At 38.9% G+C, this 17,367-nt stretch overlaps 1 protein-coding gene across 3 annotated transcripts in view; it reads left to right on the top strand.

The window, feature by feature from the left end:
• Positions 1-216: 216 nt before the first annotated feature.
• The window catches only part of CBX5 (chromobox 5), a 45,012-nt gene continuing 27,861 nt past the window's right edge, over positions 217-17,367 (top strand). The window contains exon 1 of one of the 3 annotated variants that reach the window (XM_070937947.1): positions 217-237. The gene's annotated coding sequence lies outside the window, so the exon portion shown is untranslated. Of the gene's footprint in view, positions 238-323; positions 553-5,450; positions 5,477-17,367 lie in introns of those variants that run through there. The other 2 variants (XM_070937946.1, XM_070937948.1) reach the window with 2 other exon arrangements.

Here is a 17,367-nt window from a genome sequence, read left to right as displayed (position 1 = left end):
CCGCCCTGTACTCCTAGAACTGCAGCTGCAAGGCAACACCCTTCTCTTTCACATTGTTTCCTTCTCATTGGAGCATTCGGAAAGTAAGTCGTTCTGATTGGCTTTTACGACCGGCCATCTTTATAGAGATTGGTCTATCTTCTCTTCATTCATTAGCATAGAGGCGGGAATTAAGTTCGTGTTCTACACGGGTTTAGGTTGGTGGTTAGAACTATATTCATCCCTGTGGTGGTGAAGGTACATGCCAGGGTAGAAGGGGAAAAAAAGATCGTTTTATATATAAAACTTGCGTCCAGGCAGGCGTACACGGTGAGGCGTATTGGTTCATATGCGCATGCGTTTTGAAATATATCCGCCGAAGGAACGGTTGAGGAAGATAGTAAGGTGCGCGCGCCTCACGCCAGCGCGGTGAAGCTGGGAAGGGGGCGGAGGGGCTAGCGCGTGCGCATTAGAAAGCTGTTTTGGCGGGCGTTGCGCAGAAGCGGTGGCCGTGAGGGGGTACAAACCAGGGAGGGGGAAGTTGGTTTCGTACCGAGCCGTTACTTTCCCCAGGTGAGCGACCACGGGAAACAGTCTTGGCGGGGAGCGCGTTACCGAGAGCCAGTGATTCTTCGGAAGAGGGTGTGGTTTCGGTGTGATTGGAAACCTGATTGACTGAGCCGTGAGGCACCGTTGGGAAGAGGGCGGGGCTTGCATCTTGGGCGGAGCCCTCAAAAGTGAGTGACAGCCGAATGAGTGAAAGCTCGAGGCAGTTAACAGCGTCAGAACGTTGAGATCCCGTGTGTGAAGTAACAGGCGTTTTAACCAACGAGGGTGCTCCGTTTGTCTTCGGGAGGGTTGGCCCGGTGCCGTTTGATTGATGTGCAGTCTGGCCAATGAACGGCTACAAGGAGCCTTCCTTATGGAATGTGGGGGGGGAAATCTAGGAGTGAAAAGCGTTCCCGCCGTGACTCCACCCGCTCAGTGGATAGGCGCTCATTTGGCTTGCGTTTTATTCTGTTTCCCATGCAGAATTTCTCGCCAAGCTTTTTCCCCCGATCCACAGAAAGTGGGAGTCGTTTTCTATAAAAGCGGTGGCCGGGTATCTGCACCTTCAATGGTTTCTGTATTATGTATGGAGAATTTTACAAACATTTTTCAACAATAAAAATAATATCTAGTTACTTGACCGTCCTTTTCTGTGCATCCGTACTACTTTAGGCGGTCCCGTAATTACCTGCAAGCCTGTATCAGGAATGTGATGGTTGCAACTCTGATAAATTTAAACCTGAGTATCCCAATAATTGCATGAGACGAACTACTTTATATGCATACATTCTAGAGCATTATTATTTACTGTGATAAACATTTGTAATTCTATAATACCTGTTTTACTATTTTTGTTTGATTTATATATTGCTTTAAGAAAAATAGAACTCAAAAGTGAGTTAATTTTTGTCCAGTCTGGCAACATTTATGTGAGATCTCATATTAAGTCTCTAAGAAATGACTGTGGAGAATTTTGTTGTGATACTATAAATCTTTTAGACGATAAATCTATACATATATATTTTATCTATAATAACATAGCTGTATGCAGCCATTTCTATTTTTTAATTGAACTTGTGGAACTAATAAAGCATTTGGATGTTATTAGTAAATTTCATTGACTCTTAAAAATATGAAAGCAACATTTTCATGCAATAAAGTTTCTTCCCCTTTGTGTTCATCCTGGACTGTTTCAAAGGTGCTTTTTAAAGAGGCAACTGGACTTCCTTCTTTTTCTTGACATTTTGCTTCTCATCCAAGAAGCTTCTTCAGCTCTGACTGGATGGTGGAGAATGGAAAGATTTATACTGCTTGCAGACAGCTGGTCCCTTCTCTTGGTTCAATTTTGACCTAGATGGCCTCTTTGACCTCTCTTTCAAACCAGCAGTCCTCTCTGTCCAAAATGTGGACTTTGTTGTCTTCAAAAGAGTGACCTTAGTCTTTAAAATGCAAATGGTACTGCTGAATCTTGTCCTGATAGGTTTTGTTCTCCTATGTTGTGCCATGCGTTTATGATGTGGTTGCTTTGTTTCCCCAATGTACAGATCTGCACATGGCTCACTGCTTTGTACTGCATATACTACATTGCTCAGTTTGTGTCTGGGTGTTTTATCCTTGAGGTGGACAAGCTTCTGCCTTAGCGTAGTTGGGTTTGAAGTGTGCACATATGTTGGGTTGGCTGAAGATCCTCTTGAGCTTTTCTGATATTCCTGCAACATGTGGAATGACAATGTTGCTTCGTTTATTGTTCTCTGTCTGTTATGGAGGGGCTCCTGTTGGGTCTTTTTTGAGATTTGATGAAGGCCCACTTGGGATAGCCACAGGTTCTTAGGGCTTCCTTGATGTGTTTTAGCTCTTTTTCTTTCCTATCGTTGCTGGTAGGCAGGCCTTCAGCTCTGATAATGGTGCAGGGTTCTGATAATTCCCATTTTGTGCTCCAGTGAGTATGAGAATGAAAAAGTAAATATTGATCTCTGTGTGTGGGTTTTCTGTAAACTTCAGTGTTAAAACTTCTGTCTTCCTTGATGTGTACTGCACAATCCAGGAAGGCTAGATTATTTTCCTTAACATCTTCCCGTGTGAATTTGATGTATCTGATGTATCATAGAAAACCATGGTCTCATCCGGATCCAGTTTTAGTTTCCAAATCTTGCTGACGAAACCTGTGAATTGTTGATGTGATGGGTGGTGTTGCCAACCAGAGGAACTAATAAGGTGGTTAGATGTTTTGCAATTTTTTAGGTGATGTGCATCTTCCTATATCAGTGCCACCTGATAAAGGAAGATGCATAGTCATCCTGAACACAGATGACTACAAGGCCAACAGTTTTCTGAAGGACACTGCCATATGGGACACTGCCATATGGAACCTGAAGAGATCCCACAATAGTTGCAAGAAAAAGGTCATTGATTTCTTGCAACAACTACTGAAGGACAAGGCCATCAACAAGCCACAATACTAGTGTCTACCTTGGGCAAGCCATATGGACTCCCCAAAAGTCCACTTAGAGCAATTGTCAGCAGCATCAATTCTGTCACCTACAACATTGCAAAACATCTAACCATCTCATTAACTCCTCTAGTTGTCAACACTACCCATCACATCAACAACTCACAGAACTTAATCAGCAAGGCTTGGAAACTAAAATTGGACCCAGATGAGACCATAGTTTCCTATGATGTAACTTTCCTCTTCACCTGCAATTCAACAACTGAAGCTGTCATGGTAGTGAAGAAACGATTCCTGCAAGGCAGCACTTTAGGTGACAGAACCAACCTCACGCCAGACCACATATGTGCCATGCTGGACCTGTGCCTTATCACTACCTATTTTAAATACAGTGAAGGTTTCTGCAGAAAAAAACATGGCTGCGCCATTGCTTCACCTGTGTCCCCTATTGTGGCCAATCTCTATATGGAAGAGGTAGAAACCAAAGCCCTAAATTCCTTCACAGGAGTTCCATCCACTCACTGGTATAGGTATGTGGGTGATACTTGGGTCAAGATCAAAACACAGGAATTGGAACCATTCACCAAATTTAACTCTGTCGACAGATCAAATTCACACGGGAAGATGTTAAGGAAAATAATCTAGCCTTCCTGGATTGTGCAGTACACATCAAGGAAGACAGAAGTTTTAACACTGAAGTTTACAAAAAATCCACACAGAGATCAATATTTACTTTTTCATTCTCATACTCACTGGAGCACAAAATGGGAATTATCAGAACCCTGCACCATTATCAGAGCTGAAGGCCTGCCTACCAGCAACGATAGGAAAGAAAAAGAGCTAAAACACATCAAGGAAGCCCTAAGAACCTGTGGCTATCCCAAGTGGGCCTTCATCAAATCTCAAAAAAGACCCAACAGGAGCCCCTCCATAACAGACAGAGAACAATAAACGAAGCAACATTGTCATTCCACATGTTGCAGGAATATCAGAAAAGCTCAAGAGGATCTTCAGCCAACCCAACATATGTGCACACTTCAAACCCAACTACGCTAAGGCAGAAGCTTGTCCACCTCAAGGATAAAACACCCAGACACAAACTGAGCAATGTAGTATATGCAGTACAAAGCAGTGAGCCATGTGCAGATCTGTACATTGGGGAAACAAAGCAACCACATCATAAACGCATGGCACAACATAGGAGAACAAAACCTATCAGGACAAGATTCAGCAGTACCATTTGCATTTTAAAGACTAAGGTCACTCTTTTGAAGACAACAAAGTCCACATTTTGGACAGAGAGGACTGCTGGTTTGAAAGAGAGGTCAAAGAGGCCATCTAGGTCAAAATTGAACCAAGAGAAGGGACCAGCTGTCTGCAAGGAGTATAAATCTTTCCATTCTCCACCATCCAGTCAGAGCTGAAGAAGCTTCTTGGATGAGAAGCAAAATGTCAAGAAAAAGAAGGAAGTTGCCTCTTGAAAAAGCAAGGGACAGTCCAGGATGAACACAAAGGGGAAGAAACTTTATTGCATAAAAAAGAATTAGAACAGAACAGAACAGAATAGAATTCTTTATTGGCCAAGTGTGATTGGATACACTAGGAATTTGTCTTGGTGCATACGCTCTTGTGTACATAAAAGAAAAGATACATTTGTCAAGAATCATAAGGTACATCACTTAATGATAGTCATAGGGAAACAGTCAATATAAATCTTAAGGATACCAGCAACAAGGTTACAGTCTTAAGTGGGAGGAGATGGATGATAGGAATGATGAGAAGATTAATAGTAATGCAGACTTAGTATTACTAGTTTGTCAGTGTTGAGGGAATTATTTGTTTAGCAGAGTGATGGGGTTCGGGGAAAAAATTATGGTTGTAAGTCAAGGACTACCTATGTATAGTTAGCTTCTCACTAGTACCTAGTCTGCCCAAGGACAATTTATGCCTGATAACATGATTGTATATACGTATCAAGTACATAGAGCCATTTTTGTCTAATAGTTGAGATACCAGGCTAGGTCACTTAGTTGCAAGCCCCTCCTTAGCTATGAAAGCCAGCTGGATGACTTTGGGCAAATCACTCTCTCTTAGCCCAACCCACTTCACAGGGTTGTTGTTGTGGGGAAAACAAGAGAAGAAAGATGTGTTGGATATGTTCACCACCTTGAGCTATTTGTAAAAACAATAAAGGAGGGATCCAAATTAAATATACAGTTCTAAATTGGTTGCTGGAATGGTGGTAAAGTTGTGGTTGCTTCTCAGTAATAATTAAGAACTACATGTACGTATGGTGTAGCATGCTTGGGCAAAAAACACTTAACGGGGAAGTCAGTGCAGTTCTGGGATATTAGATTCAAAATGTTCTTAATTGTTCTATTGATCCCCACACTTGCAGCGTTTTTCATGTTGGCCATATATAGCCATAATATCCTATTAATAGTGCATTTAAGCGTGAGCCTGGCTTACATGGAACTCTATACGTTATAAAGTTTACAGGTAAGTGCTTTTTGCATCCTAACTTTTTGTTTAGTATTTAACATGGAAGAGATAGTTGTGGCCTATTTACGGTAATCTGCACAGATAAATAGTATCCTGATTATCATAAACTTGATGACTCAAGAACAGAAGAAAACTGAAGAGTAATCACAAGGATTCAGCTTGGAACATGGTAGCATTCAGGAGATTTCAAGAAAGATTCCTCTTGAAATGTAAAAAATTGATTTCTTAATCTCAACATGAATTATGTTGGTACGTTTCAGGTTATTTTGTAGTAAAAATAAAATTGGTTTGCTATTAAATGGAATATTTACCGAGAATAAGAACAGAATCTAATCTTCTGGCTGTTTTATCATGTGTACTATTTACACTGTAGCTTTATTTTTGCTTAAAGATAATATTTTTTCTGTTTTTCTATTATGTACACAAAATAAGTAACATGGTTTTGGTTAATGAGATCTATATTTGTAAAAACATTGAACAAAGCAGGAATAACTTGTAAAAAAAGCATATAAGATTGAGGTACACATGAACATAGCTTACATGAGCAAAAGATAAAATATTTATTAAGGAAAGAAAAAGTAGTTGCTTTCTATGTAGAGCTTGAAACTCAGAACATTAAGATGCTTATGGAATGGTGGGAGCCCTGAAATGACAATGTACTCATTGATACGTTTCTTAGTGATCATCAAACTCTTAGCTTGCTAAATGTTGTTTGTGGGTAGTTTTCAACTCTTTTCCAATTAAAACTATCATGCTGCAAAGCAAACCACAAGCCTCAAATCAAACTTGCATTTTAACTATGCTTTATGACTCCAGAGATGGAATTAGAAAATAGGAATAGGTGGATGCAATAATAATGCCCACATAACTCCCAAAATTCTTAAGTGTGCCAATTGACCCAAATAATGTTGGAAATCCTTGCAAAAGGCAAAAAAAGGTTCCCTATAGACTTAAGTGCATGATCAGATTGTATGTAACCCTTTTAATGATTTTCTAGTTCTTCAATATAGATGTGAGTCCATACTGTAGTGTTAAATGCAATCTGTAATTTTTAGCAAATCAGAACTTCTGACTGCAAAATGAAGTAGTGGCAGACTCAATTCATTGTTATCTGTTTCTGTCATGCCTGGAAGCCATATTACCTCTGTGTCTTGAGGATCCAGGCCTGCCACAATCATACCGTGGGAAGTTGGGAGGGGGGATTGCATGAGTGAAGTAGAGATAGCCATAACAAACTTCTCTAAGAGAAGTTCAAGGCCATGGTGTCCGGCAAAGAAGAAATTGGAGGATGCCTTCTGTTCAGGAAAGAACTGATTGGAGCTGTGTGGGAGATGTGGGCAAGATCTTGAACTTTCTTGTGGGTGAGGAAAACCCGGAAGCTTTCAGATTTAGTTTTTCCCAGATGTGCCAATATGACATCCCTAATAAAAGTTAGCTTTGAGGAACTTCAAGCCTCGGAGTTTGATTTCATTGGGGGTGTTAGCTTGGAACCCTGACAGTTTCATTGTCCCTTCATTAAGAAAAGTAAACTAGGCATGGGGGAGATTTCTGTACATAGTGTGAATCCAGTCCAAGAATTTAAAGCACATTTCCCTATATTAGATTAATAAATCAAAAAAGTCTCTAGATTAGCTACTTTGAAAAAAGTAAAGTTTTTTTTTGCTTTCTGGGAGGAATATAATCTCTAAATTATTCAGAAATTTTGGTGCACCAGATAGTATCCAAAAAGTTAATTTCTCGAAGTACATTGATGCAAACAATACACTCATTCTCTGAATATTAAATTAACAGTGTCCTCCAGAAAATTCAGTACAACTCTGTGAAAGTTTTTTTTTCTAACCGTCTTTATGTTAGGGTTTGTACATAGATATCACTTCCATTGAAACTACCACTGATTCCCTTCCCTCCTGTTGCAGCATTTAATATTGCTACAGTTTGCTACCACAACGACCTACATTGTTGTAGATGCAGATCCATTTTGGTTATAAGCATGGTCATAAAAGTCCTGACTATTATATCCCTATTATTAATCAAAGAGCAAATTTTTATCATGTGTTTTATTACATGTGTAATCTCATCCTTGTTTCAAAGATCTCAAATTGGTATCTTCAAAAAATTGGCGTGGCTGGGAAATATCACACTAGTTTATCAATTTTTAACCTTTTGAATCATGTAATAATTCCTTCTGTGATCTAGAAAACATAAGTGTGTTCTTATGGGAACTATCAGGTCTTATCATCTGATTAACTAATATCTGGCAATCTTGAACAAATGTTAACTGGTATATTCAGTGTGGAGTCATGTTATTAATCAGATAAGGTAAATGGATGATCTTTCAGAGTGATTCCTGAAATGGGCACAATCATATTTTAGGTAGGAGTTCTCTAATTTTATATTCAGAAGAATGGAAATACCTGATCACCTACCTGATCTTATAACCACAACTGGGACCAGAATTTCCACTGCTGTGGTCATAAAGTGCCATGTCACATGATTGTATTGCTTAAGGATGACAATTCCGGCACTCCCCATTACTATCATTAAGCAAACTATTAATTGTTAGCCAAGGACCCACACAAGCGAAGGCAAACCATTTGGGGCTTTGTCCCTCCCAGCTCAAGCCTGAGTAAGGAAAAGGAGTGCCGCTAACTCCCCTATTTGCCCCATTGCAGCTCGGGCTTCTTGATATCTTGCAGCCCTGGAACTGCAAAAAGGCCCTGAACCACAGTGTGAAGCCCAGATCCAACCTGGCTCAGCAGTGCAGTGCAAAGGGGCTTCTTGGTGTGCTACAGCTCTGCGGCTACAAGATGGCCCTGAGCCACAGCACAGTTCGGCTGTAGCATGGTGCAAAGTCACAGCTGCCCTAATAGTCCTTATCACCTTTCACTCCAAGGCCCCTGTTGCCCTGTCACCCTGATCTTTGCAAGGCAGCTGTTAGCCATGTGGCCATCTTCTCCAGGTCTTGCAAAGAAACTACTCCAAAGCATGAGGAAGAGAGCTTCATGCAGCCAGCGGCTATCTCAAAGGGTCAGGCCAGACACACCTCAGCAGCAGTGGGAGCAAGAAGATGGTGAATGTCAGTTGGAACAGCAGCGTGCAGGGTGGCAGGGGATTAAAAGGACATAGGGGAAGATGGGTTGGAGAGTTGAAGCTCCCTTGGGGTCATGTGAGCAGGCTGCCAAGTGCCTTAATTTTGATCATGAGGCTGTGCAATCACTTAACTTCAGAGACAGATCATAAGTCCCTTTGTTCAGTGCCACCATAACTTCGAACAATCATTTATTTAAAAGGTAGATGAAGCCGTTTATATTCAAAATTAATAAATAGTTTATATGTCTTAGTAAGGTTTTTTAACACTAGAGAATTATTTTTATTCCCTTCAATGATTTGAAGCTTAAATTAGGTTATAGGGGTTCCTTGTTAATAAAAATATCAAAGATAAAATTATAAAGCAGTATGAAACACAGCTGTATTACAAAACAAAATCAGGCAATCAGAGACAGTTATGGAATGAGTTTCATTTGCTGCCAGAGTAAAGGTAGAGTATTCATTAATATATACTATAGAAACAAATCCATGTATTGTTAAACTGGAAGAATAACCATGTACACAAGTGGTTTGGAAATAGGTTTCATCAGACAATTGGTGATAGTATAAGTTACTGCTATTGCTATAAAATAAATGTAAATAACTAAGAAATTTTTTAGATCATATTTTGATACTAATTTTAAGATTTGATGTTCAACATTTTAATTATTTTAAATTAGACATTATCAATAGATAATTATAAAGCAGGTGTCCCAAAAATGACTAATTTGTAATAATTTGTAATGAATAGCAATTTAAATATGTGTTTTTTAGAAAGTATATTTAATTCAAAATAGATGATCCAGGAGATAGTAGATGGTCATTCTTGTCTGGGCTTAAGCTAAGCAAAGCTTGAACTTGGTTGATACTTGGCTGAAGTATCAGGGAGTATCATGGATATACCTAGACTGGAAAGTAAAAAAAAAATCAGAAGACAATAGCAAACCAAGAAAACTACATGGACACATCCATAAAATCACTAGGAATCAGGCTTGTCTTAAATGAAGCTTTGCTTTTTACAAATAGTTCTGGACAACCTGGTAATCTGTTCTTTAATGATAAATTATATTATGGATGGATTTTAATTAAATATTTCCACAAAGTTTTTATTATGAAATAAAAACTATTCTTCCTTTCTTCAACAAATCTTTGTGAATGCCCTCAAAATCTGCTCTAGAAATGTCCTGGCCAAGTGAGAAATGATTTTATAGAAAAGGCATATGTATTGGATCCTGCCTTATATACTTAAAATATATAAATATTAGAGTTCAATTGCATAGCATGATATTAGTATTTACATTTTATTAGTGTATTATTAGTTTTGTTCTAAAGGCCTCATTCATCTGATAAAATTGTAACTACTGGTAAGTTAATATTAAACAAATAGGGCTTCTGCCTCAGAAGATATTAGTTGTGATTGGAAGTTATTTTGAAGGAGGATGAATATTCATATCAAAGTTACTAAGGGTGGTACTGATAGTTTAGTATATTAATATGACCATAAATGTTGAAAATGGTAGTTTCTCTTAATTATACTATGGACTGACAGTTAAAATGAGATTGGCAACACTCACCAAACTATTTGAAGAAATGGGGACATTTCAGCATGAATATCAAAAGTCATCTGATATGGACATTTCATTTGGACATCAAAGAAACTGACAAGCAACTAACAAAATGGTGGCTATATATTGCCATCTCTTTAATTCTCCAGATTTCAGTGGCTTGTAGCTATATTTGCAATTAATATTAAAATGATTTTAAATTCAAGCAATGTTTTTATTGTCTGAATAAACTGAAATGTTGAGTTTTATACATCAATCATACTTAAAATCGCAAATATACTTACATATGATTCATTTTATAAAGTCATGGTGATTTTACCTATAAAAAATAATGTTGCTTTCCATACACCCTCCCCCAAATTACCTTTTATTTGTTGCAACCACCCCCTGCACTCCCAGTTGCTTCAAAATTATCAGAAGAGCTACCTGTAGTGACAGCTGAGTATCACTAGAAGAAAAATAAAAGTGATTTTATGCAGCCAACTGAATTTTTCTACCTGTTGAAGCGTCTTAACAGCCACAAATACACTGATCTCTTGTTAGAAATCAGCATTGTGAGATGTGTAAAGGCTGCTTGAACAAACTTTGATCAAATAACATGAAGTGGATGGATTTTCCCTGTATTCATCATATAAGAGACATTTCTATTATATTTTTCTTTATCTTGTGGTCAGATGAATATCCAGTACAAGGATGGACAATGCAGGGATCCATCCAGACTTTCAATATCCCATTTATACCTTTCTCCCCATCGGAAAATCATGCTACTAAAAATTCAATACCAAAATGGCTGAGACTTGACAGTTGAGTATTTCTCTTTTTTAAATTGAGGGAATGGAGTGTGAGACCTAGAGTAGTCCCACTGCCTTTCCATTTGCATCATTAAAACAGCTTAAATTTCAAAGTTGGCTCCGTCAGTTCTGATGAGGCCACTGCAGATTGTCCTTTCTTATGACCACAATTGGGACTGAAATCTTGATGGGTGAGTGAAGTGGTCACTAGGTGAGATGTCATGTGACCTTCGTTCAACACTGTATGGTGAAAATCACGGGTTGCAACCGGCTTTACTACCGGTTCTCTTCGTGCATGCGCTTTGCGCGCGATCACTTTTAAAATTTACTGAATATACTTGAAATTTCTATAGGCCAGTGATGGTTAACCTTTTTGCCATTATGTGCCAAAAGCGGGGGGAGCGCAGGGGGATCACGTGTGCAGGTGCCCACACTCATAATTCTGTGCTCCCCAACCCCCTGCGCTCCCCCACTTTTGGCACGCGATGACCCAGTGGGTCCATAGGCCTGTTTTTTTTGCCTTCTCCAGGCTCCAGAGGCTTTCTAGGAGCCTGGGGAAGGCGAAAACAGCCTCGCCCCCCTTCAGAGGCTGGAAATGGCCCATTTTCTGACTTCCTGTGGGACCGGAAGGCCCGAAAATCAGTTGGCCAGTGCACGCATGCGCGCCGGAGCTGAACTCGCGTGCCCACCGATATGGCTCTACGTACCACCTGTGGCACATGTGCCAGAGGTTCGCCATCATGGCTATAGGCTTTATCTGGTATAAGGCTATGCTTTGTGGTTCATTTGGAGAAAGACCCAAAAAGGAAATGTACACAGATTACTTTTTCCTTCGAACTTTATAATTAGAAATGGAAACTAGCTGCCAGAACAGAATCTGGTGTATCCATTAGGTTCATTTTATAAGAGGATTATTATCTTAGTGCAGCTACCACTTAAATTCATATTTAAGTGGTAATTTCAGGTAACCAGAAATTGCAAATAAGTGAATGCATTGGGTAGAATGAAGATTATTTCTAGGAGAGGACATTTTTATAATTTATTATGACCACTTTTTTTTAAAAAAGACATAATTTGCATAGTTTCAGATACTTTTGTTTTTATAGTTGCAACAATCATGTAATCTAGGTTAATGAGTTAAACTATGAGAACATTTCAGAACTTTATCCTACTGCTTTTACTTGCTTGCAATTCTTGATAATCTACTCCACTAAGCCTGGGAGGCCCAGGTCCTCTCCTAGTGCTCCACTTTTGTTCACTTAATGACCACAATTGGGTGACCTGGGATTGCAGTCATTGAGCAAAGCAGTCTCATATGTCTCCCTTAACAGCTGCTTCACTTGATGGAAATCCAGGCACAATTGTGGTTGGAGGAGAGAACTAGGTATATGCAAGTAGAAGAGCATCAATTCATCTCATTTAGATCTCTACAAATCCACTGTAGGTAATCCTCAAAAATACTGGTACTTGCTTGGAGCATAATGAAAAGAAAGAAAGCTAATAAGGAGGCTTCTTACTGAATGGCTTCTAAACATTGAAGAACAGAGGTACTAAAGCATTGATCAGTCACACCATTTTTCTATGGAGCAGGACACAGCAATTTCCTTAATTGGGATGTTTTGAAAGTGCTATCAGTTCAGAAATACTTTCTTCCTGAATTGGGTTATTCTAATAATAATAGACCTGCAGTTATCTGTATCATTCTACACAGTAGATCACCTGAGTCAGTTCAATACTTTAGGGTTTTGAATATCCTTTTTTCTGCTCTGCTTCCCTGTGTAACTCCAGGACAGCTAGCACAGGTGGAGCTAACATTATTGTTTATAATAATGCACAATATACCTCCAGCCAAATGCCATTCAACGCTAACTAGGCCTTCCACCTCTGATTTTTTTCCATTGAATCACCAGCTTCTTCTGTCCCAAATTCAGATCAGCTCTTTCAGTAACTGCAAGCTATTCATCAAATTCTTCAAAATCAGTTACAGAAGACCAGGGATTTTATAAACTTTGCTGACCATTGTTGCCAGGCCAATCCTCTGAGTTGTGTGGACTTAGAATGGGTCCCATCTAAGTATCTTGCTACCTGTAACCCAATAAAGAAATAGGATCACTGCTACCTAAGGCTAATCCCAATGGAAGCTATTATCAACCCAATGATTTCCGGCTCAAATTCAATTTCCATGTTCATCCTGTATTTCATCATTCCTTGTTGATCCTGCTGCCTCTCAACCCTCATTGCTCCTCCACACTGGTCCCACCATCCATTGTGCTTGAAGGGGAACCTGAATAATATTGGTAACCCACATTCTGGACTCCTGGCTCCATTAGAGCTGTCTCTAGCATCTGGTGGATTGGAAAGGTTATGCACCATAGGAGCATTCCTAGGACGATGTCAGTGATGTTCTTCCTCCCTGCCTCACATGCCTGTTTCATTGATGGTATCCAAAGAAGCCCAGAGCTTAGTCTGCAGGGGAGGGGGGATAATGTCAGGGTCAGTTTAGATTTGGAAAATGAAGAGGCTTATCAGCCTGAAGTGATTCAACTGGAAGAGTTGGCAAGCAGAAAAAGCAGTGTTGCATAGCAACCAAGAGAGGCAGTTATCACTGGCCTCAGAAGAGGCGGAGCCAACCTCCTCACCCATGCCAAGGCCTGCTGGGAGGAGAGGAGGGCTGAACAAAGTACTAAGTCCTGCCCAGTCAAAGGAACAAATCCAGGTCATAGCACCATAATATAAGGGGAGTCATGTACCTCACAGATCTGTTGGTGACAATTCTCCATTTATCTCATGTTCCTCAACTCTTTAGCTGCCTTCTTGTTTAAGCTGTTTGTCATTAGAATTCTTTTTGAAAACCTTTTTAATAAAAATACCTCTGTAATTTCTGTGGGTCAGGACAGGACAGCTTCTTCTAAAGACCATCTGAAAGCTACAGTTGGTCCAAAATGAATGAGTGTGGGTAGTTATGGGCACACCTTGGGTTATCCATGTAACAGCACTATGTGAACTTCAGTGGCTCTCTAATAGTTTCCCGGTGCAATTTAAGATGCTGGTTATACTTACAATCCTATCGGGCAAAGGATTGAGTTATTTTTGTTACTACCTCTTTCTAAAGACATCTGCTTGTCTCTCTCATTTTAATAGAGTGGGCATGCTTTGGATCTCTTCACTGAAACAGTGCCATATGATAGGAGCCAAATAGCTGCCTTTTCAGTAATGGTGTCTACCCCCTGGGACAATCTCCTTCCCATTTTTCAGTTGGCCCTGTTTAAAAAGGGCTTAAAATATGACTACCTTGAGTGTTGGGGCCTGAGTAAGTTCCCATCAGGAAATTTATTTATTAAATTTATTTGCCACCCATCTTGTAACAAAACGACTCTGAAATAGTATGAATGTGAATCAGGTTGTCTGTCATTAATTTTGTTGTTTATTGTAGTTTGGGTGGGTTGTAAGCCATTTTGAGTCATATTGTTAAAATTTAGCCAGCAGCCACATAAATTCTGTAAATAAATAAATATTCAGTTCTTATCGTTTTTACATTGCCTAAAACAAAGCTGTCAAGCCCGCGGCCCGGAGGCAGGATGAGTCACGCACTGGCCACTCCCACGCCCGGTTTAGCGAAGGGGAAAAAAGTCCGGATACATCACGTGATGCCGCGAGTTTGACACCCCTGGTCTAAAGCTATTTGCTAGGATAAATTACAAGCACATTCATTTGAATATTAGAGGTAGATAATATGCGCTCTACCACTGATTTAATACAGTCTAGTTACAATATTTTTTCTACATTTATGTTTTCACGTTACTCAAACTGACCTTCTGAAATCTAGATCCTGTTAATATTTTTCTATATTCAGTATAAAGATTTTTTTATATATGTATGCGTTGGTTTATTGCACCTTGAGACATTTAACAGTGACCGATTGTGAACAGACGTTTCAACAAGCAGAGAAATATTCCTTTTATCCTTATTACAAAGAACCAAAACGTTTTAGACAATTTGTGAGCAAATAAACATATTTCATGTCAAGATTTATTTGTCATTTTTTCTCTTTAATTATGTTTGCCAAAGAGAATGTCATTCAGTGCTGCTTGGTCACCACAAGGAGATTGCTTTTTAAATTTCTTATTTTGCAAAGTAGATAGGTTTGGTTAAGACAATTTAAATGCATTCTATTAAATGTGAAAATATTAAACTCTTATTCAGAAATAAAGGTTTAGCACCATACTGTTTATAGATTGCAAAAGCATGAAGACTTCAAGTTGAGGGGTCCTTGATGCTCTCTGAACTCGCTTGTTTCATTATCCAAACTAGGTAACATCATCAGTGCTTTGAGTTGGAACTCATACTCAGGGTCACTAATAAATAAAATAATTGTTTAAATATAGATGTCACCCTGTGCTATTATTAAATTAATATTAAATTAATATTTAATGGTTTTAATCTTCTGGAAGTATAGTAAAACAGAGACTTCCAGAACTTGGTTTAAAGGACTTTAGAAACAATAAACAGAATTTCATTTTGGTCTTAGACAATGGAAAAAATCTGGTTAGAGATAAATTGCAAAATAAAATTACCATTGTTAATAAAGCAGTTTAAGACATTGACATAATTTTATTTCAGTATTGTGTAATTATATTAATGAAAATGATGTAATAAGACATTTTTAAAAAACTCTCTCCATCAAGCACAGCTGAATAGTGTTTATGTAGTAATCATCTACATTCAAATTATTTAAAACTGGGAATGTAATTTATAATTGCCCAAGGAAAGTATAATTACTCCCCTTCCCCCTTGCAGTCTGGTAACTTGTGGTACAGGTAATTGATTTTTTTACTCTTGGAAGATCTGAAGAGCCAGATTGGAGACAGATCATCTTGGAAGAAGTCTATGTGTTCACTAAGAACATATAATCAATCAAATCCACATGTTTCTTTGAAGGGCAGAATATTAGCATTCACTCAGAGCTGAGTCCTCCTAAGCCAATATTTCAAACTGCGGTGAATGTTTATAGCCAAGTTATAAATTGCTGGAAAAATAATGCCTTTGTATAAGTAGCTGTGACAGTACTTTTAACTACTGATCCACGAACACAACATCACTGCATTCCAGGTTATTGTAGCTGTAGCAGTGGGACTCTAGGTCATAAGAAGAATCAATCATTTCAGTTATTTAGTCTTTTAACCCCACTTTTGAATCAAACTCACTTATTGTATGTCATTTTTAAAAAAATTAATTTTGTCTATCAATAGGTCCACTAAATTACCTAATTAACAAATGAATTCTCTAACTGCTATGAATATAAATAACCTACTATGTATGTGTATGTCTTCTTTTTACAATGGGAAGATGAGGATTTAAGATAATGTGTTTATCTTTTAAGTGGTTTAATACACCCTGTTATTAACACAGCTGCCTGCAATTTCTGCAGGTTCGAATCTTACCAGGCTCAAGGTTGACTCAGCCTTCCATCCTTTCTAAGGTAGGTTAAATGAGGACCCAGTTTGTGGGGGCAATAAGCTGACTTTGTATAAATATACAAAAGTATGAAGGCTATTGCTTAACACATTGTAAGCCGCCCTGAGTCTCCGGAGAAGGGCAGCATATAAATCAAATTTAAAAAAAAAAAAAAACAACTATGTAGAAGTGGAACAATATTTGAAGGTGTTTTTTTTTAATAAAGTAAACATCCAATTACCCTTGCAGCAAAGATTTAAATATTTCATATCAAATATTTCTTGCTGTCAAGAGCATCATTTCTGTCTCTTTTTCCCCTCCTTTTTATTTCTAGATCTTTTTTTTGAAATCCATTCTCCATCCACATTCCTATTATTCCCAGAATGACTCCTTTGCTGTTTCCCTAGTCACTATACCAAGTGTTAAAATGTTTATATGCTTCTATAACATGAGTAATAAGAGCAATCTAGCAATATAAGCATTATGAGCATTATGCTACAGCCATGATGGTGAACCTAAGACATGTGTGCCAGAGGTGGGACGCAGCGCCCTCTCTGATGGCACGTGAGCCATCGCCCCAGTTCAGCTGTGCCACACATGCGCACGTGTCTCCTGCTGCTAGCTGTTCTTTGGGTCTCTGCCCTGTGGGAGGGCCACGTGTGCATGCACGGGGGGGGGGGGGGCAGGGGGCATGCACGTATTGTATTTTGGGGGTTTGGGCGCGCTTTGGGCACTTGATCCGGAAAAGGTTAGCCATCACTGTGCTATAGTATAATGGTTAAGGTGTTGGATTTTGATCAAGGAGACCCAGCTTCAAATCCACTTTTAGCCATGGAAAATTACTGGGTAACTTTGGGCCAGTCACACTCTTTCAGACTAATCCATCTCACAAGAGTGTTGTGGAGATGAAATGAAGTGCAATCCCAGTGGAAGCCTCTTGAGCTTTTGAAAAACAGGATGTAGACTATCAAGTAAATACAATTCCTGTTCT

The sequence above is a fragment of the Pituophis catenifer genome, unplaced genomic scaffold, assembly GCF_029215685.1.
Source record: "Pituophis catenifer annectens isolate HBS135680 unplaced genomic scaffold, rPitCat1.0.hap2 SCAF_2, whole genome shotgun sequence".
Lineage (NCBI taxonomy): Eukaryota > Metazoa > Chordata > Lepidosauria > Squamata > Colubridae > Pituophis > Pituophis catenifer.
The sequence above is the reverse complement of the archived record's forward strand: the minus strand, read 5'-3'. Positions and strand labels throughout refer to the sequence as shown.